At 39.9% G+C, this 17,786-nt stretch overlaps 1 protein-coding gene across 3 annotated transcripts in view; it reads left to right on the plus strand.

The window, feature by feature from the left end:
• The window catches only part of ZNF521 (zinc finger protein 521), a 285,149-nt gene that overhangs the window by 2,320 nt on the left and 265,043 nt on the right, over positions 1-17,786 (plus strand). The window lies entirely within an intron of this gene.

The following is a 17,786-nucleotide window of genomic DNA, read 5'->3' on the forward strand; positions in this document are numbered from 1 at the left end:
GCGGGGAGCCGGGAGGTCCGGCGCTCCAAGGCCGACAGCGGGGAGGGCGAGCGACGGAGCGCGAGGACCGGAGGAGGAGCGGGCAGGCCGGCAAGGAATCGGGGCGAGGGCGTGGGGGGCGAGAGCTGGAGGCGGCGGAGGCCCATGCGTCCCCGGAGGCGGAGGACAAAGGGTGGCTTGTGCGCCCGCCCGGGCCTGAAGGGTCCCGCCGAGGTCCGCGCGGCCGGGCCCCGCCCTCTGGTCCCCGGCGGCGCAGCATCCTCTTCCTCCTCGGCGGCCCGGGCCCCGGCGCCCAGTTGCCCCTGGTACTGCCACTCGGTGTCCCGAGGCTGCCGGCGGCCCGGGGCGGGGGGGGGAGAGCCGGGCGGCCCACGCCTTCCCGGCCCCCGGCCGATGTGTATTTATGAACTCGATTAACGGAGCCCTCACCGCACACACAAAGCCCTTTCTTCTCCTGGGAAGGGACGGGGTGGGGGAGGGAGGGCCTCGCAGATTGGAACGCTCTCCTTTTTTATCCCCGAAGCACAGAAGTTTTAGTTTGAAAGCGAGCTGAATCTCTGACATGTGTCTTGACACAGTTTTTGTGGTGATTTACATTCACGTGGGCCACACATTTTCTGGGAAAACCTAGACCCACGGCCTGAAAGATTCCAGCGCCGGTAGTGAAAAAATAAATGCCACGGGCGTGCGCGGGTGTCAGGGTAACCGTGGACGACGCTCGCGTCCGGGGAACTTGCCGTGAGACTCTACTTCCTTAAAAGTCACGCTGAGCGGAGTACCAGGACAAACCTCTTCCTAGTCTCTTGGCAAGAACAACTTTCCGAGTTTGATAGGACAGCGCTCGGTGTCGGTCCCGTGTAAAGGGTTGCAAAGAGGCTCCTGAACCCTCAGCAATTTGTGAGGCTTTTTATTTTTTAAAAAGTTTCCTGAAGTTTGCACAATGGGTGGTTGGGCTTCTCCGCAGCCTCTGAGCATTCAGTTCACCTGCCTTTGGAATTCATTCATAGTTGAAGCTCTGTTGATTGTGGGTGCATGCGTCCCCCGTGTTTCCTAAAGAGGATTCATTCTCAGGCACCTAAGATTTTCTGGGCAGTAAGTGAAGCCTTCAGTTGACGGTTTTTGCAGGGACAGTCTTGGATAAGTCGATTTACAAAATACCTGGGACCAAGACCTGGGCAATTCTTAAGTTAATAAAAAAAAAAAAAAAAAAAAAAAAAGAAAAGGCGATGGGAAATGAATAAAGAGGGCATTTTATTCTTTTGTTATATTATCATATTGCAAAAATATTCAAATATCTTCTCCATGAAGACACAGCCTCTGATTCTACTGCCAAGCTCTAAATAAAATATTTACATTAAAAACAAAGATTCAGCTTCCATTTTCTGTGTGGGCATGGAACACAGTGGTGCTCTCCTCTATCAGCTGCTTGGATGACTCCCAAAGCACGGAATGGCCTCAGGTGGGCTGGCTGAGCTTTGGGGGTGAGAAGCTGAAGACAGGAATAAAAATAGTACGGTCCTTACTAAAGAGCCCTCGTGTTTTTCTTCAGGGTATGCATTTACCTGGAAAAATACATACTTAGATGAGCCATGTCAAATGAATAATTATGAAATTAGTAGCGGTTTTGGAGAAGTAGAATGGCATGCTAGGCGGCCTCTTGTTAAATATCTTGCCTTTTCTTCACTATTTTCATTTCTCCTGGAAGGGTCGCCTTTAAAAACAACAACAACAACAACAACCACCACCGTGCTTTAGGAATCTTCTGAGTGTGTGATTTCTGTACATTATATTGTTTGGAAGGTCACACTTGGATCATAGAGAAGTCAGGGAGGTGTTATTATGACAGATATTCTGGTATCACCATAATAGTAAGCAGGAAGCAACACTTTGCTACCAGCAGGAATAGAAAAGGCAGACTTGATTCGAATCTTTTCTTCTATGAAGAACTGATTAGTAGTGTGTTCACTAAAATAAAAATTCTCATTCTAGTAGATGAGTGACAGTGTTTCAAAACCACGCAGATTACTTTCTACCAACTTGGAGGAGGCATTGGAAACCATGAAAATGCAATGTGCCCTTCTAAAGAAAACATGAAGTTCTGCATTCGGTTTCCAACTTGTCTCCTAAATCCCTACTATTTCTTTAACAAACAAGGTTTAAAAGATATGGCTGTGACTTTTGAGATCATAATTTGCAACTTATATCTCAGGGGAGTAGTTTACATAAGGCAGGTAAAAACATTAAAACAATATGACAGTTAAGTTTGGAGTTTTTGTTTTCAACCGAATGCTTAAAAATAAGGTCTACCAGGAAATTCTACTACGAATTGCATTTATTTCGTGTATTCTCATAAATTGAGTATTTTGAATGAAGAATTAGGTTTGCTTAAAAATTAGGGTTTTCTGTTTGTAGCAAACTTTAATGCAATTGTCCTAATAACCCACCTCCTGAGAGTGGGTGCCAGATTTCTGGATACAGCAGGGTTATGCCCTGCTTGGTCTCCTCACCTGCCCTAAAATGCACTGAAACCATTCAATGCCGAAAAGATTCATTTTCGTATTTGTGGAAACTGTGAAATATATTTTGAAACATGCAAGTCTTTCACCCCTCCACCTCTCAAAGCTCTAGGATCCAAAGTCTCTCAGGCCACCAAGTCGTGAAACTTACTCCGTCCTTATGCTACGAAATCTATAGAATAACCCTTTCTGTTCAATGAAAGAGAGTTACAGCTGGTCCTTGGAGGCGACGGTGGTCAGACAATTAAACGAGTCACCCCTTCTATCCCATTTGTGTGATTTGGATATTTATCTCAATTCCTGCGAGGAGACCTGGTATCTGAGTAGATCACCTGACAGAACATAGTTCTGCTGGCAGAACATAGTTTTTCAAGGCAGCAAATCAGTTGCATCAAATTGGTCAGTTGTGACCTATTTCTATTTTTCTTGCTGGCTCTTTAGTCTGTTTCTTGTGATGCTTCTCTGATGGAAGTTTTCTGGCCATTTTATGTGATAAAAATGGGGTCTTTCTTTCTTTCTCTCTCTCTCTTTTTTTTTTTGAAATTTACTCCAAAAAGCACCATAAGAAGGAAAAAGTGGTCCTCTACATGAAGGTGTGATATATTCAGCAAGAGCCAAGTTATAAAGCTGGAAGGAGAGAGGGGAGCACTTAGACATTTAAATGGCCAAGTTAAACACAAGACACAATTAGGATATCTGGACCCTCAGGTGTTCATAAACCTGTACCAGGGTTCTCTAAAGAGAAATGGTGGGAACCAGAGAGAAAGAGAGCCCCCAAAGTACCTTGTTTAACTTGGCTGTCACAGTAGCTAACCCTTTGTAACTTGGCACATTTTGAAGTTATCACACTTAATGTTTGACCTTTTTCCTTTTCCCCATTTACCTTCTTTTGTACTTATAACGCTTTTTTTTTTAAAAGAAGTAATTTATTAGAAATATAATGAAGTGGCAAAAATGTAGCCCTCAATTTAAAGAAGAAATGTAAACTACAGTGTTTGAATGAAAAGACAGTGGGTTTTAAGTCCATAACCTTTTGAAAGTCAGAAAACCTATCTATTAGGCTGTATTCTCTAGTGGAAAGGCTTTCAAAATTGTAGGTGTTAAAAAAAACCCCATCTCAGGGAGCTTGTACTAGCCCCTAAAACTGCATAGAAATGTTAAACTCTCCAGTTCTTATTTAAACACACTTCCCCCTGTTTTTCAAAGACAAAATATATTTTCTTATAGGTAGGCAGGTGAAATATATATATATTTTTAAAAGTGTGGTTCTCTTATACTCCATGTGTTTTAGTTCTTAAAAAAAAAATAACCTTACCACTAGAGATTCAGTTTGGATTTTGGAAGTGATGCCATAGTAAGAAAAAAAAAAAAAAAGCCCTGAATTTTATGGGAAAAGACAGTTGCGTTAAGACAGTATCATAGTTTGCTTTTAATTAAAACTCACTATGCAGCTTTTCCCTCAAAATTCTTTTTAGATAAGCTAAGCATGGCTCTTTTTTAACAACTAGATTTTAACCTGAGGTGAGTTTTAAAAATTATTAAGAAGAGATCTATATTATCTATACCTATATATTCTTTTTCGTGTGATCGTGAGGTCAGAATTCTCTGATGGTGCGACATATAGCAGTGTATGTGTTTACTTTTGGATTTGGATGCTAGAAAAGCCTGATTATTGGAAACACCGCAGAAGCTCAGTGTTTGACATCCATACCCCCTTCAGACAGTTGCACTTGGTCTTCTGTTCATCTATCAAGCAGTGACTGTTTCTTCCCTCTACCACCTCTAAATTATACCGACTAGATGTTGAAGTCATTAAATTGATTACAGTCCAATCAGTAGACAATCCGACATAAACAAAAACAGCAATTATAGTTGGCAAGAATCCCACGAGTGCTAGTCAAAGTTCCAGAACTGATGGTCCAGTGAGTCTTTTCCAAAACGCCGGATTTCACGATTTTTAGCAGCTCTGGCAGCATCTTCTTAAAGGGAGGGCACACAAATTCGTAAGATTCCACTTGGCCTTAAAAACAAAAACATCTGTTTGATGCCTGAATGGATTGTTGGCTTTTATTTATCCAGCCAAAAAAGGGCAAAAACTAGGATATTGAACATAAAAGCATACATGCAGAAATGAAATTACAAAGGGATTTGAGATTAGCAGCTTTGTATAAAGCAAGCTGTTAATAATGTTTTCTTTTTTGTTTTGCCAGGATATTCCCATATCCCTTAAATCCATTGTCATTATTGACAGCAGTGACATCCAATAGTGATGACAGCATTTTTCAACTTTTTGCTGCCAGTAATTGTACTTCTTTTTACTTGCTTTTTTTAGGTCCTTGTGAGTCTTCCGGCAAGTTTGTAGGAGATTCCTTTTCATCATATAGGAACATATATGTGTTATATCACATATATATCACATATATATATATATATCATATATATGTTCCTATATCATATAAGAACATATATTTGCTCCCCTCCTCTTATTTTTAAAGAAAGCCTGTGAGAATTGACTGGTGAATAGTCTGGTGAATTCTCGTGAAATACTTGTTAACATAAGTTGAAATGTACTATTTTAAGTGTACTTGCTTGAGTTTTCATTTTGATGTAAAACCATGTGGTAAGGAGAAAGAGATTTTGATAGTAGAAAAGAGCAGTTCTACCAAGATCAATTAAGAATTTTATGAAAGTTCTGTTTTTCCCCATTGCTGTGCCTTATGAATTCATCTGACAGAATTCACATTGCTGGTTTTAATGTCATAATTCAGATGCCATAGAATACATTCTTTAGGGCGAGGTTTAATAGATACTTTAATATTTAAGAGAGCAAATAATTAAGACTTGGAACACTTGCATATTTTAGTAGCCCCATGGATTGTTCAAAATGTAAATGTTGTCATTAGGTAATACGTTAAAGAATGCTTTTGAATTGGATGAAATTTTGATACGAAGGCTGATATTCCAAGTCAAACCTCTGGCTAAGTATTTTCCCAGATGTATTGAATTTTTTTTCTCCATTGACTCCTGTTGTGCTGTCAAAGGTTAAAGTTCGTTCTGTGGAGGGGATGTGTGCAACTTTCTAATCCCATTTCAATTAAATATGAAATACGTTCCTGTTTTTTGTTTGGGGATCATGAGTTACTCTAGTTGGGACTGTGTACCTTTTTTGTTGTAGTGTAAGTGTCCTTGTCTGATTTAAAACATGTTCCGAAACGTTATTATAATGCAATTAAAACTTAAACATTAAAGTTAACATTAGTAAATTTAAATAGCTCTGTTATAGTATTAATCAAATAGTGTAAGGAAAGCTTTTAAATGGCTTAAATAATTATGCAACTCTTGGCATAAAAGCCTGACACAAGATAAATCTTTGAAAACTAAGTAGAATCGTGCCTTTTTTTTTTTTTTTTTTTAATTTTAATTTTAGGCAGCTTGGGCTTTTAGCATGCATCACATTCCACCTCTAGTATAAGTAATTATGCCAGTTTAGTAATTATTAGAGATGAAAGAAATTCAGTAAGATACGAATTCTTTAAAACTTCAGTAGCTTCAGTTTTAGGAGGGATAATGATCAAGCAGCAGTTATCCAGCTGCCTGGGGACTCTGCCACAGCTACAAGCACTGGGCTGATCTTGGGGGTATCATTATTATGGCAGCACACACTACAGTGGGCATTTCTACTCTAGATGTCTGATTGTAGAGGCTTATAATTCGGTCATAAAAAAAATCTGGATTCAAATATGACTGTCTAGAAACTTCCACTTCTTAGGGGATTGGAAAAAAAAGATAAATGCATCTACACCTAAAAATTATTACTGTTGGACACCATGTATGTTCCTTTCATAGGATAGCAAATGATTTTTAAAATCCTGAAAGGAAAACCTGTATGTAGATGTGTCATTCACCTGTATATGTGTTGAGAATGTAGTGAGCATTTTAAGTCTTGTTTTCAAAAACAGATGATTTGGTTTGGAAAGCATATACTATTCATTTATGAGTCTACCTCTCAAGCTGAATGCGGTCAAGTGACTGACATTCGGAATATTTATTTTCATAATAGAGCAGCTGGTCGGAATCATATTTTGGTATTTGGGTTACAAGAAACATTTTGTTACATATTTTAAAACAGAAGATTTCAGTGCCTCAGTTATCACAAGTCCTTAGGAGATAGACACATACGTGGTAGGCGCACACACACAAATATACTTTAATGTTCTACTTGACATGCGTTTTGCTCCGCAAATCCATATGAGTGTTTAAGGGAAAAATTGTATTGAATTGGATTTGGCCTAATAGACAATGGTATCATTGTAAGGAATATAATTTCCTTTTAGAAATTAAAATCACTTTACCATTGAGCGTCATTACTTCACTATTTTTATTACCACCTCTCCTTTCTGTCTCACGGCTGGCTTCTTCCAAAGTTTCTTATACCATCAGTGTACTGTGCAAGATATCTCAAGAAGGAAACTCATTGGGAGTTTGATGGGAACGAATGAGATCCATGGTTCTCATTTTTTGGTACAGACAGCCCCATGGATTCATACAGAATAGCCTTGGGAAGACATGGCAAGTGAGGAGTCCGTAAGGTGAATGATAGATCACCATTCTGTGGGGACGGGGGGGAGGGCACCGTGACCAGGAATCTAACATACATGGCAGCGTTTTAAACTCTATATTGATTTTTTAGAAACAACTTCTAGCATTTCATACGTGTCCTCTAATACTATTTTTCTTCACGGTAAAACCAGATTAGGTCTCATAAGTGGATGAATAAGACTAAATAGTAATTACTTTTCTCATTCCTAATGATTTAGCTTGTCTCGGTTGTTTTGAGTTTATCAGACATATGTTTTCCCTCACTGGTATCACACTTCTGTCTTTTCTTATTTTTATACATTAAAAGAAGGCAATTAAGTATTTAGAAAGAACGCTCCACGAAGGGGCAATGAAGCCAATACAGAGCTATTGGCTGGGAGGTTGTGCTTTCATGAGTTCATTGGAATGTTTTGTCCATTGGCTCATATATGGAGTCTGAAGTTGCTGTGTGCATTATGGAGGGTGGTTGGGGCTGTCAGTATGCTGTATGAAAAGTTAGATGGACTGTTCGCAGAGGCAAGGGTTAAAAAAAAACAAACAAACTGTGGGCTCAAGAGAGTGCATATTAATTCCTGGAAAGAGCAGAGAGTAAAAACAGAAACCGTTATGGTCATAAGTATCCTGACTTGGATACTAGTACTAGTAGGGAGATGGTTGGAGAGTAGGAAGGGCAAGGGGGCGAGTTCTGATGTTCTGTCTGCACATTTTTTGGCAAGCCACTTAACCTCTGTTCTCTAGGATTCGGATTTCCTCTCTGTAAAATGAGGGGGCTCATTTCATCATTTAACAAAGGCTTTGTTTTTGTTTTTGTTTTTGTTTTCCCCTGGTACTTATTTTGTTCCTGGCCTTGTGCTAAGTTCTGAGAATTAGGTTGTGAACCAAGCAGACAGAAGTCTTGCTCTTCAAAGCTTATGGTCTAGGAAACTGAATGAGATTTTAAATATCTTCCATTGCTTTTTAATTTAGGGAAGGAAGCAAAGCAAATGAGGAGAAAAGGACTCATGTATATGATATATTCCCTTTCTCAGCAAATTAAGTCAGTTAAAAAAGTTAGATCAAATGCGTTTCAAAACATTTTTGGCACCAAAAGTTGGTGAGCTATAATTTTTAAGAATAGTGAGCAGTGTTTCCTCTTGTAATTAAAAGATAAATACGTTCACTTGAACTGAAACCGCTAAACACAATCTATAGAATATTCCCGTCTCTTTTGGATTTAGGTCATTGATTTAGCAATATCTTTTACTCCTCCTAAAAGATCTGGATACCATTTTTGAAAGTTAGTCGTGTGGTATTAAAGTTCATCGTTTAAAAAAGTCAAAGATTTATGTCATCCTTTAAGATAATTGAAGGCTCTTAGAGAGTATATATGATGCTGATATTAAAAAAAAAACAAAAAACAAAACAAAACAAAAAACTCAGCAACACCAACTTCAGTTAGGAATTCCTAACTTCAGTTAGGAATCCCCGCCATATAAAATTGAGGTGAAACCAGTCACAAGGAACTCATTCCATTAAATATTCAGGAGTGGAACCCTAAGGAATGAAACAAGTGTGTATTGAAAAGTCATAGTGCAGGTTTGACTATCTCTCCCGTGGGAGACAAGTGAATGCTTTGAAATAAACTTTGACAGAATCATAGATCTTAAGCATAAGACAATTTAGAGATAATGATATTGGGTGTCTTGATGGTCTTCATGTTCAAATATGTGAGTGCTGAATGAACAGTGATGGTGGAGTGTAACTGACCGAAGAAAAAGATGATCAACATGAAATCCCTTTTGCCTCCTCCAAAATCATATAGGTCATTTACATAAGTATTGCATCATTATACCAAATTTTTAATCTTTAAAATAAAACCATTACAAGATAATAACACCATTTTATAGCTCCTGTTAAATGTAACTGTTTTTTATCCTTGCTGATCTGCATATTTAAAACCCAGTCTGAGTGCTATGGGCTGGCTGACCCCTGGGATGGCTCCCCAGCTCTCGTCTTTGCCTCTGTGTCCCTGAGTCAGAGAATGCTCAGCCAGGTACCTGACTCATACCTGGTGCTCCGTAAACTTCCGAGCACTTCACTCTGTTTCTTGCTGAAGGAATGGGTTGATGACTTTTGATTCGCTTCTATCTCTAATATTGTAGAATTTCCATACTGAGAAATTGTAATTCTGGCAAGTTGATCAATAATTCATATTAATGGGGCAGACATGCTTTTTAAGTTGTGAACTTGATTGAGTTGCAGCCGATGGAACAAAAACAAGCAAAAGAGGTTCGATGGTCTTACTTTCCCCTATGATTTCTTGTCCAGACCCCTGTTTAGGGAGCTGATATAGAAGAACACGTATATCATGCACTAAACCATCCTCAGGGCTTTTATAAGGAATCTGACTCTGTCCAAGTTTTGGAATTTCCATACAGCAATCGGCAGTTTCTAGATGAGAACCTAGGGCCACCTCACTAGGGGATTGTCATGTCTCACTGGGAGCAACTCTAAAAGCCATAGCCGCTTTGGACTAGAAATCATGCGTATGTATGCATGAGTGTGTGACCAACTCTGTTTGCCTAGATGTTTGCAGTGGGATGGGTATGAACCTGCCTCAGTACAAATGTTTGAGCCAAGGTCAAAGTGTGTTGCTTTAAGGACAGCATTTTAATTTAGTTTGACTTCTGTTGGCTAGTCATCTTCAATTCATGTTCATCCATTTGCCCAGATGCTGGTACCATTTTCATATAGCAGCATGGCCCAAACCTTTCATGATTTTCACGGCTTCACATTGCATCTCCTCTAGGCCTAGACCGTGAATTCACAAGTCAGTTTTGTACCATAATAAAGACTCGAATATTATTTTCATTTCTTAAGACTCATCCCTCATCTTCTGTGAGGGTTTTCCTGACCCACCTGAGTTAAAATGACTTTTCTCTTTATTATTCTCTCTATACATCACATACCACAGAAATTATAGCACTAAGTTGGTTTTCTGACTTGTTGAGAAGTCCTCTGAGATCAAGGCTTGCTCTTTCTTTCTTCCTTCCTGCCTCCCTCCCTTCCTTCCTTCCTTCCTTCCTTCTTTCCTTTCAGATTTTATTTATTTGAGAGCCAGAGAGATAGCGAGAGAGAGAGAGAGAGAGAGAGAGAGAGATATCATGGTGGGGGGAGGGGGGGAGGGAGGAGCAGGCTCCCTGCTTGGGACTCGATCCCAGGATCCAGACTCGATCCCAGGACCCTAGGATCATGACCTGAGCCTAGGACAGATGCTTAACCCACTGAGCCACCCAGGCTCCCGAGGGCTGTCTGTTTCTTTTCTTGAATCTTGAATTGCCTAAATCTAGATGGTAAACAAACAAATGTGTACAAGTACACAAACAAATGTAGTAATTCAGTCATTTGTTTCATCAACAAATATTGACTGCATGTTCATCTTTTACCAGTCTAGAAGTGCTCAGAGTTGGGGATGTTATGAAGGAATTACAACCAAGCAGTGGAAGCACATTAGATGGACAATTAAATAGATACTAATAATATACTGTCATGTGGAAGGAAAGCACTGGGTGTTATGTGAACATTTCACCAATATCAGGGAGGTCGGGAGAGTATCACAGAGGAAGCACTTTCCAACCAAATCTGAAGTTTAATTTTTTTTTTTAAGATTTTATTTATTTATTTGAGAGAGAGGAGGGAGCATAAGAAGGGGGTGGGGCAGAGAGAGAGGGAGAGGGAAAAGCAGACTCCCTGCTGGGCATGGAGCCCTGACGAGGAGACTCGATCTCAGGACCCCGAATCATGACCTGAGCCGAAGGCAGACCCCTAACCCACTGAGCCACCCAGGTGCCCCAAGTTTAATATGTTTTGGAATGAAAGCTATTAAAAAAGGTCATGCATTCTGTAGGAATTTCTAGTTGAGCATTGATTATGTGTCAGGTACTAAGGATATAGTAAGGAACAAGTCAGACCCCGTTGCATGTGGGTTTCATGAAGCTCTCAGTCTGAAGACTTATTGAGATGATTCTTTGTTACCCTCATGATGTTAACTCCAGCCGGTACTTGGTTTTGCAGCAAGAGTATGCTTTTAATTTCTACAAGTGGCATCTCTTTTATTTAATTTGCACTTGGCTAACTTGTGTTTAAGTTCAGGCCATCCTTTGTACATGGGCCTGATTTTTCCACTCTTAAGTAAACTACCCTAACTACATCCGTTGAATTTTTTTTCATCATTAGATCTACTTATTCTTGCAAACATCTGGATTTCTTTTCGTTCTCATAATGTTGTCTAAATACTGGATAAACTCACTCATTTTGGTATCATAAGACAATTTAACAACTCTCCCCCATTTTGCCTCGTAGATACTTAGGAAAATGTATTCAAACTGTGCAATATGTTTCTGCTTACGATCTTTGCAAATTCTTAGCCCAATTTCCACATCAAGGAGCTCAGTAAACACTAGAATATGACAATACATCAGCAATCTGATTCTGTATTTGTATCTTCTGTATAGTACATTCTATAATTGAAAACTTACACAGAGAAAACTGGGAGATCGTAAAAAAGTAATCTACCTACCCAAACTTTTCAACTCACAGTTTTTAGACATTTTCTGTTCTTTGGATTCATAATAGTATTATTCACAAAGTCCCCAAACAGCAGTCTGTGAGCAGGTAAGTTTGGATATCTTTTCCTTCCCCAACACAAGTGAGAGAGCTCTCCATGCTCCCTCCCTAAATATATTTCCTAGCAGCCCCTCCATACCAACTGTGAGGACCTCTCTTTTACTCTAATAACACTGTACTATCTCTTTTATTCTAATAACACTGTACTATCCATGCCATGATATTCCATCATTCTGCCCTTCCCCGACTGATGGCCATCAGCTTCTTTCTCTTTATTTACTTGTTTGCTTGATTTACTATTTACAGATGTTGCTTCGATAAGCATATACACATTCTCGCTGACATGTATGATTATATGAATGGGATAAATTCCCCAAAACGGGATTGCGGGGTAAAGGGAACATGTATGTCACATTTTGATGGATCTTGCCAGTATGTCCTCCACAGAGGTAATTCCAGTTCACACCGCTGTTAGCAGCAGGGATGGAGAGGATCTGTGTTTAAATACTTTATCTTTACTAATGTGACTTATGAAACAAGCAAACTGGTATTTCATTGACATTTTAATTAGCATTTCTATAATCATGAGCATCCTTTCCTATGTTTGTACATCATTTGTATTTATTTTTCTGTGAATTGTCTTTGTATTTCCTTGGCTCTTTTGTTATTTGGTTTGAAAGCAGCTCATCTTAATAAGAAAATTAGTCCTTTGACTTAAGTGTTGCAGATAGTTCCTCATTTTGACTTTGTGGGTGGTAATTTTTTTTCTCTTTTGTTGTACAGAAGTTTAAAATTATTTATTTTCAGTTTTGTCAGTGCCTTCCCTTGTAACAGATTTTGTGTCTGACATTTAGCAAACTTTTTTTTTTCTTTTCTGATCATTCTTAATTAGTTTTTAGTTTTGTCTGTCCCATTAAACTGGCTGCAGGGTCTTGTCTAGTCCCCTCCCATCCCTGTTTCCTCAGCGCGAAACCACATTTCTAGAAATATAGTAGGTGCCCAGCAAACATTGAGTTAGTGGGTCCGTGTATATGGTGGTTAAGATCATGGCTGTTAAACCAGACACCCTGGGTTGAAATTCTAGTCTGGTTGACCTTGGGCAAATGATGATATCACTTTGGATGATAGTTTCTCTATCTGTAAGTGAGGGTAATAATAGTACCTAATTTATAGAGTCTTATAAGAATTGAGAGTTAATTCATGTAAGAATAGTATCTGGCAAATAAGAAGTACCTAGTCAATGATTTTTACTCTTGCTTTCGAAGGTTTTCTGTCTTGCGAGGAAGCTCTTCCTCCCATGGTATACAACTGTTTTCTGTTCTAAAAAATTCTTTTTTGGTGTGGTTTAGGAGTAGGGATTTCTGTGGAGCTGCACACAACCTTTTCAGAGGTCTCTCTTGGGTGGGTTCTTTGCAGATGTCTTTCTTTGCTAGGTTCAGTGTCATGGCTAGCCCCTTCACACTGGCCGAATTAGTGCCTGGTTCCAAGCTGCATTTTATGCGTTGCTAATGTAGACAGAGTTCTGAAAGAAAAATTCCTGTAGAAATTCCAATTAAAAGATAATGGAAACATAAAGAGGAGCTAATTAATTTTAGAGCCTCTGCCATCTTTTTGGTAAGTCAGGTCTGTGTTTTTGAGGTTCTTTGCAAAAGGGCCAATGCTAATTTACAAAGGTAGGCTAATTGTTCTTGGGAGAGGAACTAGAGACAAATAATTCACGTATCATTATGAAGGTTTAATCACAGTAGATTTATTAATAATCCTTAAATTAAAAAGGTAAATCTAGGTTTGCGTTTACATAGGAATTAGCCGAACAAGGGGATGCTTTTCTACATCACCGTACTCATCAGTGCATTTATCTAGAAGCATTTTCTTCAAGCCTTCAGAGTGGAATCCAGTGTTGTCTGGAAGCACTTGCAAGTACAGAGTGTGAAGATGGAAGGAGGACACAGGACTGCCACTGCTGTTAACTACCAGTCCGTGTCTGGCTGTGGCTAGCCACGGCTTTCATTTTATGTGAAATCAAAAATGCCCCTTATTGGGGGGCAGATCGTCTGAAATTTCTTTCCTTTTAACTTCTCCTCCATTCTATTCTGCGGTAAATCCTAATGGTTCATTTTGCTTTATTTTTATTTCCGTGGCCTCCCCTGGCTCGTTTGGTCACTAGCTCTACTGCGTTTAGTTCATGAAATTCTCCAGTCCCCACTGCAGGGTTGCTGGGCTCCAGGGGTCCCTTCGGGCTGGAGAAACCCAGCCACCGGCCGCTGGTTGACCTGCACACTCATCTGTCCGTCTTCTGATGCTCTCTGTGGCTGCTCGTCTCTTTTTATTGTCATGAAATTGTCACAGTCATAAAGTTGCCTTTCTATTCGGACCAAGCCTAAAACCTTAATATATCCAATCAGATGACTTTCACATAGCCATTTATATTTTTTTCCCTTCAACCTTAATGCTAAATGAAGTGAGAGAAATAGTAATGAAAATCAGAGTGGAGAGAGTCAAGAGGATTGTACGAGGACGCTTTTAATGAGTGGAATATCCTTAAATGGATAGTGAGTGACAAAAGAAATTCCACTTCAAGATCATTTAAAATAGATGTTCTAGAAGATGCGTTAGGAAGGGTGTTTTGTTTGGGCTGAGAGTCTCAGGGAAGAGTTAAGGAGCAAGCAAGGTGTAGAGTGTTCCGAGGGGTCAAGATTTAGGGCCCCCATCTCCCTGTTGCCTCCGAGACCCAGACCCAAGAGCATTAGTGCCTCATTCCAAGTCACACTAGGACATTGTGATGCAAAGAGGGGAGAATCATAGTCTTTTGATTTCTAGTTTTACGAATTGCCTTTCCCAGGTCTACACATTCTGAACTGTGGAAGGAAAAGTGACTTTCCCTGCTTCTCACAAAAGCCCAAATCTGGGCCTCACTGCTCTGGGAGATGATCTTCCGTACTCAAGTTTTAGCTGTCAGGGTCTCAGGCTTTTGGTCCTGGGGGTACAACCAACATGTTCCAGTGAGTTGACCCTAGGGACCCAGTGCCCGGCAGGCCTGTGTTTGAATTCTGCACATTGCTGAACCTTTGTAACCCTCATTTTTCTTACCAATAAAATGGCAAGAATCTACTGCACAAGATTGTTGTATCCGGGGCGCCTGGGTGGCTCCGTGGGTTAAAGCCTCTGCCTTCGGCTCAGGTCATGATCCCAGCGTCCTGGGATGGAGCCCCACGTTGGGCTCTCTGCTTGGCGGGGAGCCTGCTTCCCCCCCCCCCGCCCCCGCCTGCCTCTCTGCCTATTTGTGATCTCTGTCTGTCAAATAAATAAATAAATAAGTAAATAAAATCTTAAAAAAGAAAAAAAAAAAGATTGTTGTATCAGGTACCAAAAGTAAGGTACCCAACATGTATCTGGCTATAAGCAAGTTAGTAACTAGTCGTAGCCTTTTATTATGGAAGAAATTCATGGGGCAGTTGAGGAAGCACACACGTTTTATCCTCTGTTTCCCTCTTCTTTTTTTTTTTTTTTTAATATATATTTTTAAAGATTTTATTTATTTATTTGACAGAGAGAGATCACAAGCAGACGGAGAGGCAGGCAGAGAGAGAGAGAGAGAGAGGGAAGCAGGCTCCCCGCCGAGCAGAGAGCCCGATGCGGGACTCGATCCCAGGACCCCGAGATCATGACCTGAGCCGAAGGCAGCGGCTTAACCCACTGAGCCACCCAGGCGCCCCTGTTTCCCTCTTCTGCAAAGTACTGAGGGGTGATATGGTTCTGCAGGCTCTTTGTGTCCTGCAGAATGTATTTCCCCTTCTGGAGACAGCCTGGGAGAAATTGTGTGAATTTTTATATTAAACTTTTAGGAACCATTCTCTACAATAAAAGGTGGACAATGGATGTGAGCTCAATATTTATGGCAAATGCTTTGCATTTGGGAATCCCTTTAATGTTCCCAAAAAGGCTGTGTATTTGTTTCATTTGATCTGAAGTGCATCTTACGTCGGTTATTATTATTCCCATTTTATAGGTGAGGAAAGCGAGGCCAATAAGCATCCAATCCAATAAGCATGGCTGACGTAGAAAAAGAATGTAGACTTCTGGACTTGAAAATGGACAGTCTTCAGTCTCACAATTTTCAAATAGGAGAGGCCAGGACCAATCTTAAGCCAAATCAGGAGGTGGACGTAATTAATCCTCTGGCCCCCACATTTCTCCTCTGCTATTCCCTTTTTCTTAAACATCGAGACCTCAGTTCCCTTCCCTATTCCACCTCCCCAGAGAAAGTTACTTCTACAAGAAAAAAAATTTATTAGTCAGTTATACCTGAAAGAGAATTAAAAGCAGTGGAAACCTGACAAATCCCTAATTGTGTGATTAAAGGCTTTGGCTGCTGATAAAAGCATTGCATGCCTCAGAAAGCTGATCTGGGAGGTCTTGGAGAGGAGGTGGTGCTGGGGTGCTGGCTCAAGAGATCCAGGAGCGTTTTCCCATTGCTGGTAAAATCTCAGCAGAAAGACATCCTCCCAGAAGCTGAGTAGACCTTCAAAGGTCTTCCTTGGGATACTTTGACTCAAAGGTCAGGAGATTGGCTAAGGTGGAACCCACCAGTCTGAGTGATAAGGGGAAAATGAGGGATGGTTGTGCCTGCAAAATTATAGCAGTGGATCTGACTTGGGGTTGAATAGGCTCCTGGTAACGTCGCATTAGCTGTTTCAAATACACTGTGTGGAGAAGCAAATTCTGATTTCCAGCTGGTACGTTACCTTCTTTAAGCAATGTCTGTTTTCTTTGAAATATGCTACTTTTTTTCGCACACATTTTCTTTGTGCTATGAAGAGATGGACACAACTGTTGGGGACGGGCTGCCCCAAGGACTGGTGGGACATTGGTGTCATCTGTGGAAGGACTTGGGCATGACACATCACCATTCCCGAAAAAAAATGACTTCAATTCTGATGTCTTCTGTATGGCATTTCAGAGTTGGCACTTACTTTTTTTATTTTTTATTTTTTGGATAGTGTTGGCTGAAAAGGAAGTTTCAAAAGTCTTGGATTTTTTGAAATTAAAAGCAGCAGTAGTAGAATTGATTACATTAGATCCCTTGTTACGCTTTTCAGAAAATAGGATGAGCTATGGCCCTTCTAGTTCACCATCTGAGAACATGCATGCTACTTCCCCATGTGTATTTACTGGAAATTATGTTTTGTGAAATGTGTATATATATATATATATATATATATATATATATATACACACACACACACACACACACTCACATATATATGCACACACAGATATATGTATATTTGCTTATTAAATCACATGATGAAAAAGCAAAATGACTAAATATGGGTGCTTGTTTATCAGCCATTCTCCCTAATGATTGATTGATTTAGTTAATTACACTTCATACATATTTGGAGATTATCTGATAATATATCCTCATTTAAAGTATGTTTATATATAACATAAATACTGCATTTACATATATACGTATTACAATACACATATATTTAATATATGCTCACATTATCTTTTTTTTTTTTTAAAGATTTTATTTATTTATTTGACAGACAGAGATCACAAGCAGGCACAGAGGCAGGCAGAGAGAGAGAGGAGGAAGCAGGCTGCCTGCTGAGCAGAGAGCCCGATGCGGGGCTCGATCCCAGGACCCTGGGATCATGACCTGAGCCGAAGGCAGAGGCTTAACCCACTGAGCCACCCAGGCACCCCAAATATATGCTCACATTATCTTGACAGGTCAGGATTGAAACAATATAAGTGGGAACATATTTCCACAAATGACTATTAATTTATAGTTACTAAGATAATGGCATACACGTTCACTTTCAGTTCTATCTGGGTAGCTCTGTAAATTGTGTATTGATTATGCTAATGGCATTGGTGTCTTTATTACTTGTCTGCAGATACATGCAGATTGAATGCACATGTGGCAAGGTTGTCATTCTGTAGGGAAAAAATGCATTTTTAAAATCTGGTTTTTTGAGAGATTGAGTTAAAACTAAAGAAAAACATTAATTAAACACATATGGAAACTTAAGAAATTGTGTTCTAAGAAATGAA

Source organism: Lutra lutra, chromosome 12 (genome assembly GCF_902655055.1).
Source record: "Lutra lutra chromosome 12, mLutLut1.2, whole genome shotgun sequence".
Lineage (NCBI taxonomy): Eukaryota > Metazoa > Chordata > Mammalia > Carnivora > Mustelidae > Lutra > Lutra lutra.